Source organism: Equus caballus, chromosome 29 (genome assembly GCF_041296265.1).
Source record: "Equus caballus isolate H_3958 breed thoroughbred chromosome 29, TB-T2T, whole genome shotgun sequence".
Lineage (NCBI taxonomy): Eukaryota > Metazoa > Chordata > Mammalia > Perissodactyla > Equidae > Equus > Equus caballus.
This window is the reverse complement of record NC_091712.1, coordinates 17,916,364-17,932,140: the sequence shown is the minus strand read 5'-3', so window position 1 is coordinate 17,932,140 and position 15,777 is coordinate 17,916,364. Positions and strand designations below refer to the sequence as shown.

The 15,777-nt window shown below is 37.8% G+C and overlaps 2 protein-coding genes across 5 annotated transcripts in view; one reads left to right on the top strand and one right to left on the bottom strand.

Annotated features, from left to right (window-relative positions):
* The window catches only part of LOC138921422 (uncharacterized), a 78,109-nt gene that overhangs the window by 34,876 nt on the left and 27,456 nt on the right, over nucleotides 1-15,777 (top strand). The gene's annotated exons all lie outside the window — the stretch shown is intronic.
* LOC102149960 (uncharacterized 35.5 kDa protein in transposon Tn4556) overlaps nucleotides 651-15,777 on the bottom strand; it is a 60,793-nt gene continuing 45,666 nt past the window's right edge. The window contains exon 6 of the mRNA XM_070254847.1: nucleotides 651-1,437. The gene's annotated coding sequence lies outside the window, so the exon portion shown is untranslated. The remainder of the gene's footprint in view (nucleotides 1,438-15,777) is intronic.

Below are 15,777 nucleotides of genomic sequence, written 5' to 3'. Positions count from 1 at the left end.
CTATGTTCGTATTTGTCTACTGGATTGTCTAGAACCTCTAGCACATTGTTGAATAGAAATGGTGATATGGAATATCTTTATCTTGTCCCTAACTTTAATGAGAATCCTTCTAAAGTCTCATCAATAAGCATGATTACTGTAGGTTTTGAACATCATGTAAAGAAACTTTCCTTCTATTCCTAGTTTGCTAATATTTTTAAATATCATGATGAATGTTGAATTTTTTTATCAAATGCTTTTCTGAGATAATCATAAAGCTTTTCTTAATCTCTTAATGTGGTATATTATATCAAAAGATTTCAGAATCCTTTCTGAAACCATCCTTCCATTCCTGAGATGAACCCAACTTGAACATAAACATTGCTGCATTTGATTTGCTGCTATATTATAATCTTTTGCTGCTGTGCACATAAACGAAATGGGCTTTCTTTTCTTATATTTTCCCTGATCTCAAGATTACACTAGGTTTTAAATGAGCCATGTGGCTTTTCTTCTTTTCCAAATCCTCAAAATAATGTGTATAAGTTGGAGATTATCTGTACCTTGAAGATATAATACTCACCTGTAAAATCATCAGCACTTGGTGTCTGGTGGGGAAGAGAGGTGTGATTACTGATTTAATCTCTTCAATGACTATTAGACTATTCTTGTTTAATTTTTCATTGATGTTTTTATTTTTTAAAAGAAATTATTTTTTTACCTAAGTGTTTAAATTTGGGGCATAAAAATGTCCAATAATTTGTTCATAGTGTCAGGGCATAAAAATTTTCCCTTCTTCCCTTTTAGATTCTTTGGCTGGTCTAATAATCAAATTGACATAAGATAGATTAACAGGAGAAAAAACAAATTTAATTTTGTATGTTTAGGAGCCCCAAAGATATGGGACTCAAGTTCAAGTCAAGCAGTTGAGCCTGATATGCCCTCCTAAGCTAAGGAATGGGATAGGGGCCTGGGGTTACAAAGAGAAGGAGAGTAATTCACAGGACAACAAGAAGAGCAGATGTTTTGTAATTAGATGTTTGTCTTGCCATACAGATCAGTCTTTCAGATAAAAAGTTATCGCTGGTAATAGCTTTCTTTCTGGGCCAGGCCCCCTATCTAAATTTTTTAGGTAGTTAAGGGAGAGGGAAAAGGTTATCTTGAGACTGCTGGGTCTTGTCTTCAGCTCAAAATGATCCAGCTCAAAATGATGCCACAGTGGCACATTTTGGAGTCACATATTCTGCTCCCCAAGTCTTGCCTTTGAAACTTCCCCCAAAAGTTTCACAGTCCAGAAGTTAAGTTGGTAGATTGCTCTATTTTATCGAACCAGTCTCTTGGTCTTGACAATAGCTCAGTTCAGTTAAACAGCTGTCTCATTTCAGGAGGCAGTGATGCATATGGGCTCCCAACGTAGGTCTATGGTGTAAGCACTCAGGTATTTAATAAGAGGCAGTTCTATGGAAACAAAAGAAAAACAATGATTAATGGTTGGGGCAGATTATAATCCCAGTTTCTGAGTTCTGGAGGTGGCTAGTCGAGAAGATTTCGAGATGTCTGGCTCAAAGCATCTTCAGATGGAGTGAGGGCAGGTGGTGGCAATCTGATAGATTTTCCTGGTTTGCAGGAAAGTCTCTGGTAATCTTTCTGAGTGGCTCACGCAGCAACAGGCATGAAGATTGTTCATACGTGAGCTGCTGTAGTGGTTTCTCTCGAGTTTATATCAAGTTGTCCAACTTTAGCTTGCATGGCTTTAGAAAAAGGAAAGTTTTAGTTCTCAGTGATTTTAAGACAGAAGGATAGGAATTGGAAACGTTAGTTTGCAGAGTTGTAGCCAAATTTTGGAGGAAAGTAGAAGAATTAAGGATCTAGTCCCATTTACAGGTAAAAAATAAAGTCTCAAAAACAATCAACAACACTAGAATGTGATATCCACAATGGTATATTACTGAAATATAATTTTTCTCTCTACAATCACCCCCATTTTTATCAAAAATAATCACAATAAGACCAATTTGTTCACAAATTAAGTCTTTTTTCAATAAACTTGACCTGATTAATTATAAAGGGCAGCAAGAATAGTGATCGACAATATAGAATCTCTTAATCTGCCTTACTGAAACATTTCATGGAATCTGCCTTACTGAAACAATTCAAGGAATCTCAGATTGAACTTTTAAAAGCCTCTTGAGGCTATGAAGTCAAGCCAAGATCTCACCATCAGACTCTGACTGAAATATCTATATATTTGGATGAATTCATCTATTCTTGAGGTCCCCAAAATATCCTGAGTTTCCTGAGCCTGCCAGAAAGTGACCTACCCTATTCACCTGGCAAGGCTGCTGGGAACCCTGTAGGCAAGGTACCAGGTTGATACTTCAAAGGGGCTTTATTAGCTCCATAAATTCAACCTCTTAGTTCTTTAAAGCTGTCTGGTCACATCTGAGCCTATGTACATCTTTCTCAAATAGGACATTCCAGTCAAAGCCCTGTAATACACTCAATGTTTCCAATTGCATCCCATTAAAAGGAAAACAGATCCTTATTGAACTTATGCAAATAACTCTATTGCCATGAAAATAATAATACTCATTAAGAGTTTCCAAAATCTGGAGGTACGAGGCAGGGAGAAAAAGATAAATGTTTCAATTCTGCTTACAAAGGTATAATTTACTAATTGCTGTAAGCCATAGTTAGCTTAAGAGGAAAAGTTTCCTTATATCTGGAAAACAAAACATTAAAGAACCAGCAATGTTTCAAACAAAAAGTCATTAAAAAATTATAATTTTTTATTATATATTATTATATATTATATATATAATATATTTTATATTTTTTATATAATATATAAATATATATTTATAATAGATTTATATATTATATATTACATATTTTATTTATATTATATATATATATATAATATATATTATATAACTGAGGAGGATTCCTCAGTTCATTCAGTCCCGTGTAATTAGTCTTTGTTCTGCTTGAATCTAGTTTTTCCCTTAGTTCTGGAAATTCTTATCCACTTCAGTTTTATGATCTTAATGTTATCAGCAAAGTCTTTTCCATGAATCTCTCTGAAGAAGAGACACTTTTTCAAGAGTATCAGAGTAAAACAATAACTCTCTGTAAATGACAAAGTCTTAAAATGCCCATTGTTAAAGATCTGATGAGAGTTCATTATAATGGAATTGACAAGGAAATTTGGTTATTTCTATGACACACAACATTTTAAAATAATTAGAATTACATTATTCTAATGTAGAATAATGATAATATTATACCAGGACATACTGGATTTCTAGACATTTCATACAATTTCTGGAACACTTATACTAATAACATATATCCACACAAATATAATCTAAAAAGGCTTAGCATCACTCGTTTGACAATGCTTTCCACGTAATTTAACACATCAAATATGCCTAATTAGTGCAAGAGCTCTCTTGTTATAAAGAGAGAGAACAAATCTTTTGAGATGTTTCAAGGGCCCTCTGAAAAATCCCAAAGTTAGTTTGAGGTTAAAAAAAACCACAACTTCATTTAGAATTTGATTTGGGGAAGTCTGTCAAAAATATCAAAAGGTTTGGACACAACTAAAGTGAGTCACAGGTCATGATGAAACAATACTTAATTATATATTTAACCAAAGTGGAAAAAGATTTTAAAGGAAGATACAAAAGATGATATAGTTGTAAGCAAAAATTAGCTTTTTTAATATTAAGAAGACTCAGTATTGGAGCCTGCACCGTGGCCGAGTTGTTAAGTTTGCGCGCTCTGCTGCAGGTGGCCCAGTGTTTTGTTGGTTCATATCCTGGGCGCAGACATGGCACTGCTCATCAAACCACACTGAGGCAGCGTCCCACATGCCACAACTAGAAGGACCCACAATGAAGAATATACAACTATGTACTGGGGGGCTTTGGGGAGAAAAAGGAAAAAAATAATTTAAAAAATCTTAAAAAAAAAAAAAAAGAAACCCAGTGCTTAAAAAAAAAAAGAAGACTCAGTATTCCTGGGCTGGCCCCATGGCTGAGTGGTTAGGGTCACGCGCTCCGCTTTTGTGGCGCAGGGTTTCGCTGGTTCAGATCCTGGGTGTGGACAGGGCATGACTTATCAAGCCATGCTGAGGCAGCGTCCCTCATGCCACAACTAGAAGGACCCACAACTAAAAATATACAACTATGTACTGGGGGACTTTGGGAGAAAAAGGAAATATAAAATCTTTTTTTCAAAAAAAGAGGACTCAGTATTCCTAAGTGATCAAAGATCTGATGATAAAGAAAACATGAAGCACAGGGAATTATTTTGATGAAACACAAAATCTTTGCTTTCTAGTCAAATTACTTAAAAAGTAAAGAAAAACCTTTCACAGTCTCAGGAGCAAACCCATAGTCCAATAAAACTTTGTCCTTTTATCAGATGAAAGAAAATCAAGTTTCAGTTTTACATCATTACACTATTAATATTTAAGCTTATTTTTAAAACCTTAATAATAATTCAATTTTTGTCCAATCTGACTACACAAGGTAAGATTCTCTCTCTTTCTCTCCTCCTACTTTTTGTTTAATTTGTCCTTTATTCTCCCCTTTCCCATTTTGAAATAACTAGTTTTACTTTAGGACAAATTTACTTTCTTTTCCCTTAAAAAATGCATCTTCATATCTCATACCTTTTCTTATCCCAAACCACATTGTACTTTCCTTGCATACAGAGTTGTTTTTCTTATTACTTCTCATAGTGTTAATCAAATATATTAATTAGAACTCTTAACCCTTAGAAACCTTAGTTTCTAGTGAAAACTAAGAAGTAAACCATTGTGAACTGTGTTTTACTTTAGCATTATGTGGGCTTGCCAAATTTATAAATACTTTTTATGATTTCTAGAAACATATGCTTTCTCAATAGTAAATTTTTCAATGTGGCATGAGCCATGCTTACTAACAGATGAAAATTTATTTGGTTCTTCTATAATAAGTAGCCAAGATTGGACAAATCTATGTTCAGCAATTCATGTTTCAGTATTTTACCTTATTTGGAAATGATCTGGATAGTCAATGAATTTAATTTAACTCATCATTTAATGTAACTTAGCAAAACTTACCAAAATTATTTGGGGAGACTATTGAAAAGGTTCATCTAGAAACTTTTGATCCTACCTACACCTATTTAATTTACTTGTCCTTAAAAATTAGACTACCCAAAAAACTTTATGATTTATTGGACAAAGTCAGCCATCACCCTAAGTGATTTTTCTGGATGACAAATTTTGTAACAGAGATAACAAACTTATTTGATTATTAAACCCAGGTAGAATAAAAGTTATATTTAATGCTGATAACTCTAAAGACATGCCTTAAACTAGCTTTTATTTACTAAATATTAATCTTAGATCGTGTGAACTTGAAAAACACTTGGGCTAGTTTCAATTATATTTCTGAGAGTTTAATATAGGTAAGTGCTTAAAATTTTTAAGCCAATTAAATAGAGCTCTTTTATAAACTAATTTTGGCAATACCACCTGGAGTAAAAATGTATCACACATCTACAACATACATATATAGACACACGTAAACATACAGACACAGACAGACTTTATAGCTACTATTTTTAAAATGGAATTACTTCCCTAAAGTTGACATTTTAAAGAGATCACCTAGATAAGGGTTCCTGGAGGGATCAAGTAGAACATTTATATCTCAAAGGCACAGAGAAAGAATGCAAATTCCTGCAGAAGGATTTTGGTTTCCCAAGGCCAATATTTACAAGTGTTTTGAGATAAATAGGGGAGGTTTTGGAATTGGTAAAAGGAGTAAAGCAGATTTTGGACTGCCTTTAGAGCTGCATTTCTAGTTTTGCAAAGATTTGTAAGATAAGGACAGTTGCTCTCAATTCCTCAAAGAGTTGGGCTGTAGTCTAAATGATATCATAGTTTGATCCAGCCATAAATCCTTTTACAAGGGCTTTAGACGGTTTTTCTTCCTCTCTGGGTTATGGTTTTATTTTACCTTATGGGAGAAGGCCTGAACAAATTTTCTATCATGCTCTGCAGTTTTCAGCAAGGACAAACAGTAAATATTTCTGGAATCATTGAACAACTCCCCTGGGGTGTAAGAGGGGTCCTCAAGGAGGGTGCAGAGGATACCACCCTCCCAAGATCCGGAGGAATGGCTTAGAGGCCTGGAACTTCAAAAGGAAGGAGAATAACTCACAGGACAATAAGAAGAACATGTGTTTGGTAACTAGACGTTTGCTCTGCCGTACAGATAGGTTTTTCAGATAAAAAGTTCTCTCTGGTAATAGCTTTCTTTCTGGGCCAGGCCCCCTATCTAAATTTTTTTAAGTGTCAAAGGAGAGGTAAAAATTTTTCTTGAGTCCACTGGGTCTTGATCGCCTTCAGCTCAAAATGATTCACATGCCAAAGTGGCACATTTTGGAGTCATATATTTTGTTCTCCTCGATAGAAACCACTTAGAGTTTTAAAAATGTCTGTCTGTAGTAAAGCCCCTTATTTGGATGCTAACGTAAATCTGTACCTTTAGTCTTTTTTCTTGATTATTTTCTTTTCTTTAGTTTTTTCAAATAATTAGTTGTTTTGTTTATCTTCTCTACTGTTTATTTTTTATTTGATTAATTTCTATTCTTTATCTGTTTTCTTTTAGATTTATTTTACTATTCTTTTTCCAGCTTCTTAATTTAATCACTAGCTTATCTTTAATATATTTTTCTTAATAAAGTCATTTCGTGGTACAAATTCATCTCTAAGTACCATAACTGTAGGTGCCATGGAGTGCATTCATTGCTGTTCAGTGCTAAATGTAATTTCTAGTGTGATTTCCTCTTTAACCTATGTTATTTAAGTTTCCAAGCATATTTTTCCTATCCTTACATTGTTGATTTCTAACTTGATTTCATTCTGGTTGGAGAATTTTTCCATATGTTCACAATTCCTTGAAATTTATTGTTTGCTTTATTTAGTACATGATCAATGTTTGGAAATATTCTATGGTTCTTGAAAAGAAAATGTATTTTCTATGCAAGGAAGATGTAGCCTTCTATATAAAACTATTAGATCAAGCATATTAATTTTGTATTTTATAAGAGAAAAGTGACTGGTCCACATTGTTTTGAAGCAACGGTAAATTCTACAGCATTGTGGGAGGGAACAAATCACGCAGTAAATATGGAGCAGGTTCTGAAATAAGGCTGCAGAGCAACGCTTACAGGCAACTTTTAGGTTTTATTATTTTATACATTATGTGGTTAGCTATATTTAACAATTTAAACTTTATTTTGAAACTTACGCTATAGCACTAAAACAGAATTCCAATAAACCATCTGAAGAAAGCATGTGGTTTGGAAAGTTTCTGAACCTCAATCAGCCTTGGAAATGTGTCTCTTTGTCTGTAATACACAGTGCAAACCTTTATATAGCTTGAGCGGTAGGCAGCAGGACTCCCCCTAACCCTCCAAAGATGTCCACATGCCAATCCTGGACCCTGTGAATATGTCACCTTACCTACCAAAAGGGACTTGGAGGACACAATTGCGTTAAGGATTTGAGATGGGGAGATGATTCTGATTATCTGAGTGGGCCCAAAGTAATCACAAGGGTCCTTAGAAAAGAAAAGGGCAAGAGGGTCAGAGAGAGATTTGGAAGTGCTATGCAGCTGGCTTTGAAGATGGAGGAAGGTGGCCACGAACCAAGGAATGCAAGTGGCCTCTAGAAGCAGGGAAAGGCAGAGAAGTGGCTTCTTCCTGGGAGCCTCCAGAAGGAACAGAGCCCTGCTGACACCCTGATTTCAGCCAAGCGGAACCCATTTCAATCAGTAATGTTTTTTTCACATCTTATTCTTCTTATGGATTATTACAATTTAATATTTCCCACCATATCTTCTATTTTTCTTACTAATTTTTGTCTGCTTGATCTATTAATTTCTAATAGAGGTTTATTAAAATCTTCCACTGTGATTGTAGATTTGTCAATTTATCCTTGTAATTCTGTCAATTTTTGTGGCTGACGACACATCTTTGATTGGCTTCCTTCTCTTCCCTTTCTCATGTCTCCACTTCCCTATGGGTGTTCCTGGGATCACCTCCCAGATAAACTACCTGCACTTGAATCCTTGCCTCCAGGTCTGCCAACAGGCTTTCCTTTGGTTAATATATTCATAGATGTATCTTTCCCACCCTTTATTATCAATCTCATATGTGTTTTTTAAGCCTCTTCTCTTGTGAGAAGCATATAGCTGGCTCTAAAACAAAGTTCAACCTGAAAATTTTTGTCTGTTAAAAGTTTAATCCAGAGGTTGGTCAACTACTCTCAAAGGCCAGTTCTGTCCTGGAATCTGTTTTTGTATGGCTTGCAAGCTAAGAGTGGTTTTTAGGTTTTTAATGAATTGCAGAAGCTGTATGCGACCTGTGACACCTAAACTATTAATCATCTGGTCCTTTACAGAAAAAGTTTGCCAACTCCTGATTTAATCGACTCATATTTCTTATGATTGCTGATATATTGTATATATTACTAACATTTGTAATCTTAATTTACTATCATTTCCTTTGTGATTTTCTCCTTTTCTGTCTTCTGTTGGATTAATAAAGTTTTTGATCTTTCTGTTTCTCTCTTTACTTGTTTGGAAGCTATAGATTCTCTTCTTTTGGTGATTACCATTAAAATCTTAAAATATATTCCCACCTATACATTTTTTTAAAGCAAAGTCTAAAGTTGTCCAGCATTTTAACTGCCTCCCACTGAATACTTCATATTATTATTTAGAGCTTCAGGGTTTTTTTTAATTTAACAATTTTTTTTTTTTTGAGGAAGATTAGCCCTGAGCTAACATCTGCTGCCAATCCTCCTCTTTTTGCTGAGGAAGATTGGCCCTAACTAACATCCATGCCCATCTTCCTCTACTGTATATGTGGGACACCTGTCACAGCATGGCTTGACAAACATTGCGTAGGTCCACACCCGGGATCCAAACCAGCGAACCCCAGGCCACAGAAGCAGAACATATGAACTTAACCACTGTGCAACCAGGCCAACCCCCTGGAGCTTCAGTTTTATCTTTTATAACACCATAAGCTTTTCTAATAGTCAGTAGTCACTATCTTTTATTTCTATAAACATCTTGCATTTCACACTTTTCCTCTGGGTTCATTTTTTTAAGTATATTCTATAGTGAAAGTCTATGATTGGTTGATTGTCTAAATCTTTGTAATGATGGAAATGTCTACTTAAGCACTTTTAACAGTTCTTCAGAGGGTAAAATGCTAGACTGAGAGTTAATCTCTCTCAGGCCGTGAAGACATTACTGTCTCCTCACGCCCACTGCAACAGTGACAGGACTGCCGTCACTCTCCTGAGTGCTCCTTTGCTCGGAGTCTCTCTTATCTCCTACAGCTTTTCATAGTTTTCTCTTTATTCTTGATGTTCTTCAATTTCACTATGTTGTACACTAAATAAGTTGTACAACTATTCATCCTGCTTGCTACTAGTGTGCTTCTAACCTGAGGATTCATGCTATCCTATAATTCTGGAAAATCTCAGCTGCTCTTTCTTCAAATTTTGTTTCTCCATCCCCTTTCCTGTCACTCCTATTAGGCACATACTGGAGGACGTGTGTCGCTCCCTATCAAAATCCCCACTACTGCCCACAGGGCTGTGTGGATAATGCTTCTCCCTCATTCCAAATGGAAACCTAAGAAAAAACATAAATAGCGAAGGGTTTAACTGTTATTTTCTTAAAGCAAAATCCTAATTCAGAAATGCACTGAGTCACATTATTTAAACCAGGGGAATTTAGACTATAAGAATATTACAAAATCCTGTTTATTATACTACAAGGCTAAAAATATAATCACACATTGAACTTAATAAACTAAAAATCAGAAAGATTCTTGAAAACTGAAATTTATGTGACAATAACATTACTACCTAAGTCTATGATTTCAAGCTAGTGTGAATTCTCTAAGTTTTGAATCCTCAAGTCATTCAAAAACTTGTTGATACATGTTTACAATATAATGGCATGCATCTATGCTATTGTGTATGTGTGTATATATATATATTACAATCCTACAATAAAATAATACCCTCCAGCAGTCTTACTTGCTTAAGTTTTCTACATAACAGTTGTTATCTTGTAACAATTTTCTACATAACAATGATCACTGTCTGATATATTATCTATCTGTTTTCTTCCTCTAAAATATAAACTCCATGAAGGTGGACGCTTAGTCTCTGTGGGTCATTACTGTATCGTCTAGAACATTTCCTTGCACATGTAGTTACTTTAATATTTGTTGAGTGAATGGTAAGTTCACATATCTTTATATGTTCCAGATCTTAATTTGAGTTTAAAATTGGTTAAGAGAGACGTGTGGATAAAAATATGTAAGATAGGAGCATTGTAGGTATGCTGTGGTTCCAGATGGATCACAGAGACTGAGGATGGGGAGTGTGACTAAAGAAGGTATAACGAACTGGGCAATGCCACCAGTCAGAGGACAGTGCACTTATTCTGGTCCCAGCCTAGGTTAATTGTGGAAAGACAGGAGAACAAGAAGGCTAGCCAAAAGGTTGAGAGTTTACCAACTTGTCCAGGATTAAGCCTTATGTCTAGCTACAAGCACATAAAGAATCTGGTAGATGCTGCTCGACAGAAACAAAGTGCATAGGGTACATCCTTTGACAGATCCCAATTACATTCAAACTCCTTAATGTGGCAGACAAAGTCCTTCACGTGCCGGTCTCTACAACGATCGTCCTCTGTCATCACTCCACTGTTGTTCTACTCCCTGCGCCATCCCTTGTGAACCAGTCACACTTCTCTGAATGGGCTTTTGCTTGTTGCTTTTCTTCTGCACAAAATACTTTACCTTCTCTCTTTCCCCTTGTTCCCCCTTAAGTCTCCTGCCTATCTCCTACTTTTCTTTTAGTCTTTGCTTAAACATGGGCACTCACGGGAAGTGTTTTCTGCTCCCCAAGATCAGGTATAGCACCTTTCTGATGTGTCCCCAATACATCCACTTATCCCTATGTAGTATTCATCATACAGTTTTGAAATTGCCACTTTTCATGGTTATCTACCTAACCAGGCAGACTGATCCTCAAAGACAGGGACTGGGTTATGTTCACAGGTGTATTCCAGCACCTAGCACAACTGACACACAGAGGGTAGTCGGTGAATGGTTACTGAATAAATTATGAGTAAAGGAGTGACAAATGAATTAACGTGAACAGGTCGAGGAGGTAGTTTAATCATAGGCAGCCTGAGACATGGTTAGACAGTTGGTTAAGTCTCCAACCCACCAAAGAATGGTATGTGTTAAGCTCAGAATCAAGGGAGCCTTAGGGGAGACTGGGAGGCCATGGTATCACAGCTGAGTTGTGTTAAGCAGGTTACATCAAAGGCAGGTAAAGGCTTTAGCAAGGTAAAACCATCAAGGAGCCAGTTGTTGTTACATGCTGTCAAGTTGGCTCCAACTCCTGGCCACCCTGTGAATGAGGGAAGTCCACAATGTCCTTTCCTCAGCAGCCCTGCTCAGCTTCTGTAGACTCAAGCCTATGGCTTCCTTTATGGGCTCATCCATCTCATATTTGCTCTTCCTCTTTTCCTGCTGCATCTGCTTTTCCCAGCATCACTGTCATTTCCAAAGACTCCTACCTTCTCATGATGTGCCCAAAGTAGGACAGCCTCAGTTTTATCATTTTTGCTTCCTCCAATTGTTCAGGCTTAATTTGCTCTAGGACCCACTTGTTCCTCTTTCTGGCAGTCTAGGGTATCCATAGAGCTCTCCTCCAATACCATTTTTCAAATGAGTCCATTTTTTTTCCTGCCAGCCTTCTTCACTGTCCAGCTTTCACACCTGTACGTAGTAATTGGGAATATGAGCATGTGGGTAATCTTGGCCTTAGTCTCTAATGACACTTCCTTATACTTGATGATCTTTCCTAATTCTTCCATTGCTGCTTTCCAAGTCTCTGTCTTCTCTTGGTTTCTTGGCTGAAGTCTCCATAGCCAGAGTTGGTCTATGGAAATTCCAGCCTTTCCTTTCTGTTGCTTTCCCCAACTCTTGCCATGGCTATCCCTTATTTAAGATGACCCCAGACAGCAAATTCCCTCCTACTTTTTCTCTTTTCTACAACACCAGCTCTCTACATCTTATCTGTGAAATCTTAGGCACTGACTGGTGAGGAAGGAGTCATGGATATTTTAACTACAGGATGTTCTCAGAAACTCTGGCATTATGGCCCACAAAAAGCTATCCACTCTGCTACTAGTCAGATGGGTGTGGGTTTCATCCATCACTAAGCAGAGAATCAGAGAGCCTCCCAGGAGGACACAAAATCAGCCAGAGAGAGGCTCTGAGGTGTTGAAGAGGGAAGTGCCTGCTATAATTTCAGTGGGTTGGATCTGCTCTTTAATGACGCAAAAATCATATGTATACATTTTCCATCAATTGGAGTCTATTATTTCTCTTTTGAGCCAGCTGTTCTCTAGGCTTTGTTCCCTACACTGGAAGGGAGCCCTTTAAGTATTGTATATTTTCAATCCTAAGACTTCAGGAATCTATATTGATACTTTAATAAACGGACTTGTTTCTCCTCCAAGAACCCTTCTGTGACAAAGGTATGTTTGTGTATTGCCTAATGCACTCATAATAAATATATACAGCCGTAAAGCAGAGCAAGAGTTCTGGGAGCCTGTTATTTACAATAATTGTAGATTGTGAGTGGACATTTTAAAGAGAAGCTTACAAGTTAGTTGTACTTTCTGGTAGTAATTACCGCCCACAAACATGACTCACTTCGGCAGTTTAAATGCAAGAGTTGGGTGTCCCAAAGTCAACAGTCTTATAAATAAATCTCTGAATCATGAACTGAATGTATAAGTGTTTAAATACTTCTGATCTCAAAGACAGCTTTAGATGTAAGATTCATGCACTAAAATACCTCAAGGAAAAGCTAAAACGAAGATTCAGGAAGTCTCTGTGCGCCGGGGTGAAGCTTTCCACACTGTGGAAGTCACCATCCTCTCGGGAAGACCCAAATTCCAGCAACCAGAGGGGTAAGTGCCTGTTTTCTTCAATCCAGGAAGAGAGGCTGCTGTTTGTCCTAATGCAGCCCATTTGTTTTGTTTCTAATAGCGCTCACGGGGCAGACTTTCATGGTGATACATGGCAACATCAATGCTTTTGGGTGGGACTGCCCAGGAGTCCCAAGGTAATAGAACATATAACTGCAGAAATGTGGCTGTGTCAGCTAGGCGTGCTGAAGAAAGAACAATCCATGCCAGAGGAGACACTCACTTTTTTGGAATGCTCACTCAAAGATGTTGTGTAGCTCAATGAGCTTTGACTTTCTAATCAGGGAAACATTTTTTTTTAACATTAAAAAAGCACACTTTGAAAGTATTAACAGAAATTTAGGTGCTGACATCACCCACCCACTAGATTCTTTTTTCTTTTTTTTTTTTTTGGTGAAGTCCTGAAGTTTTATTTGTGTCTGGTTAAAAATGGAACTACATTAGAAGTCTCTGTTCTCTTCCCATTATATCCATGTATTCCAGCATGTGATATTAATCATCCACATGGGTCTAAGAGTAAAATTTATAGTCAGAGTTCTATCTTCTATGTTTAAAATATTAAATCACACGTCAATATACATACAGCTCTTTTTTTCCTGTTCAACATTGCCATGTGGAAGCCAACCTATCACTGAATCCTGTAGAATTTTCAATGTCAAAAGAGAACTGCTTCTGCTGAAATGTCTTTTCCAGCATTTTTCTGAATCTGATGTCTGTTTTGTTGCTAGTCATTTTCGTATCTTCAGCTGCTCCTGTTGCATTCCCATCTCTTGGCAGGATCTAGAGAAATACAGGGTTTCTCTGTGGCCAAGGGGAAAGATGCCTGCCAAGAAGGCTGAACTTCTAGTGAAGTCCACTAAATACTACAAAATGGACTAAGCACAGTAAATAATAATGTTGGTGCACACAAATGAATAGCCAATGGCGATGGCATTCTTTGGAGAAATCCGATATCATATAATAACACAAGTACATCTAGACATGGAAGAGCACAGGAAAAGACCTCCAAAGGGCATGCAGTAATTCCGTGGTTAGACAAGGACCAACTCAAAGCTCAGAGCATCCCAGAATAATCATGACAAAGAACTGGTATGGGTTGCATGCATTAGGTCACCTGTGTATAGTTCAGCATCAGAAGCCAGAAACTTTCCACCTGGCTCTAACTAAAAGTTCTTTGAACAAGAGTGGAAAACCAGGCCCACACAGTCTACTCTCTTGAATGCAAAATGATAACCTTTGACTCTCAGACTCATAGCATGTCCAAAGATGAGGCAAATTCCCTCTATAGATCCACTAGAGATGCTTACAGTGCCTAGGATATTATTTCTGGTCCCAGGAGAGTTTAAGTTTTTTTTTTTTTGGGGGGGGGGGGGTTGTAGCCTGCAGGACAGCCATTACATGCCCATCCTCAAACCACTTTCTTTTTTTTGAGGAAGATTAGCCCTGAGCTAACTACTGCCAATCCTCCTCTTTTTGCTGAGGAAGACTGGCCCTGAGCTAACATCCATACCCACCTTCCTCTACTTTATACGTGGGATGCCTACTACAGCATGGCTTTTGCCACGCGGGGCCATGTCCACACCCAGGACCCGAAGCAGCGAACCCTGGGCCACAGAGAAGCGGAAGGTGTGCACTTAACCGGTGCACCACTGGGCCGGGCCCACAAACCACTTTTTTTTAACAAGAGTAACTGACTGCTAAGGATGGAGTTCTGAAGGACCTTAATAAGCATCTGGGGTGAAGACAAGTTGCCTTAAGGCAGATCAGAAGTGACTGGGGCGAGGGCAGAGGATGCTAACTGACCCTCAATCCTAGGCTCCTCTTCCAGGGAACAAGCGAGGTCTTTTCCCCAAAGGTAGTAGCAAATCTGCTGACTTTAAAAATAATCCTTGGGGCCGGCTCCGTGGCCGAGTGGTTAAGTTTGCGTGCTCCGCTGCGGCGGCCCAGGGTTCGGATCCTGGGCGCGGACAGGCACCACTTGTCAGGCTCTGTTGAGGCGGCTTCCTGCATTCCACAACTAGAAGGACCTGCAACTAAGATATACAACTATGTACAGGGGGGTTTGGGAAGATAAAGCAGAAAAAAAAAAAAAGAAGATTGGCAACAGTTGTTAGCTCAGGTGCCAATCTTTAAAAAAAAATAATAATAATCCTTAATTTCTGCATTTTCTCTTTAACTAAGGTAGGCTACCTCACAAGGACTTGTGGTCACATCAGGAGGCAGCATTTCTTCATTGAGAGTTCCCCTTTCCTCCCTTTATAATACAGTTTTTTGTTAACTTAATCTTAATGGAGACAAATCAAAGGGAACACGCCTTTAGGAATAAATGGGATAACTCTCTTCTGGAAATGTTACTGCTATGTTCCAGAATGGGAAAACCAGGTAATATTAGATGTTCTTATCCCAAATTTACATTCTCTCAAGATCTCTTCAGATGCTCGTAGCCTCATCTACGTGGTTCTGGTCCCAGCTTCACCGACTCTCCTGTGTTGGCTTTGTCTGGGCTCCGTCCAGGGCTTCTGTCTGATACCTGGGCATGACACTCCTTGGGACGCGCTGGGCGGCACTGGGTTATGCTCACGCCTGAAGTGTGTGGAATGGATTCCCAGTGGGGTGAAACTTGAACGGATGAGATATAAGGGTTAGTGGGCAGAAACATTCCCCTCATCCCCTTGGATTGGCTGGCTTGAGATGCTGT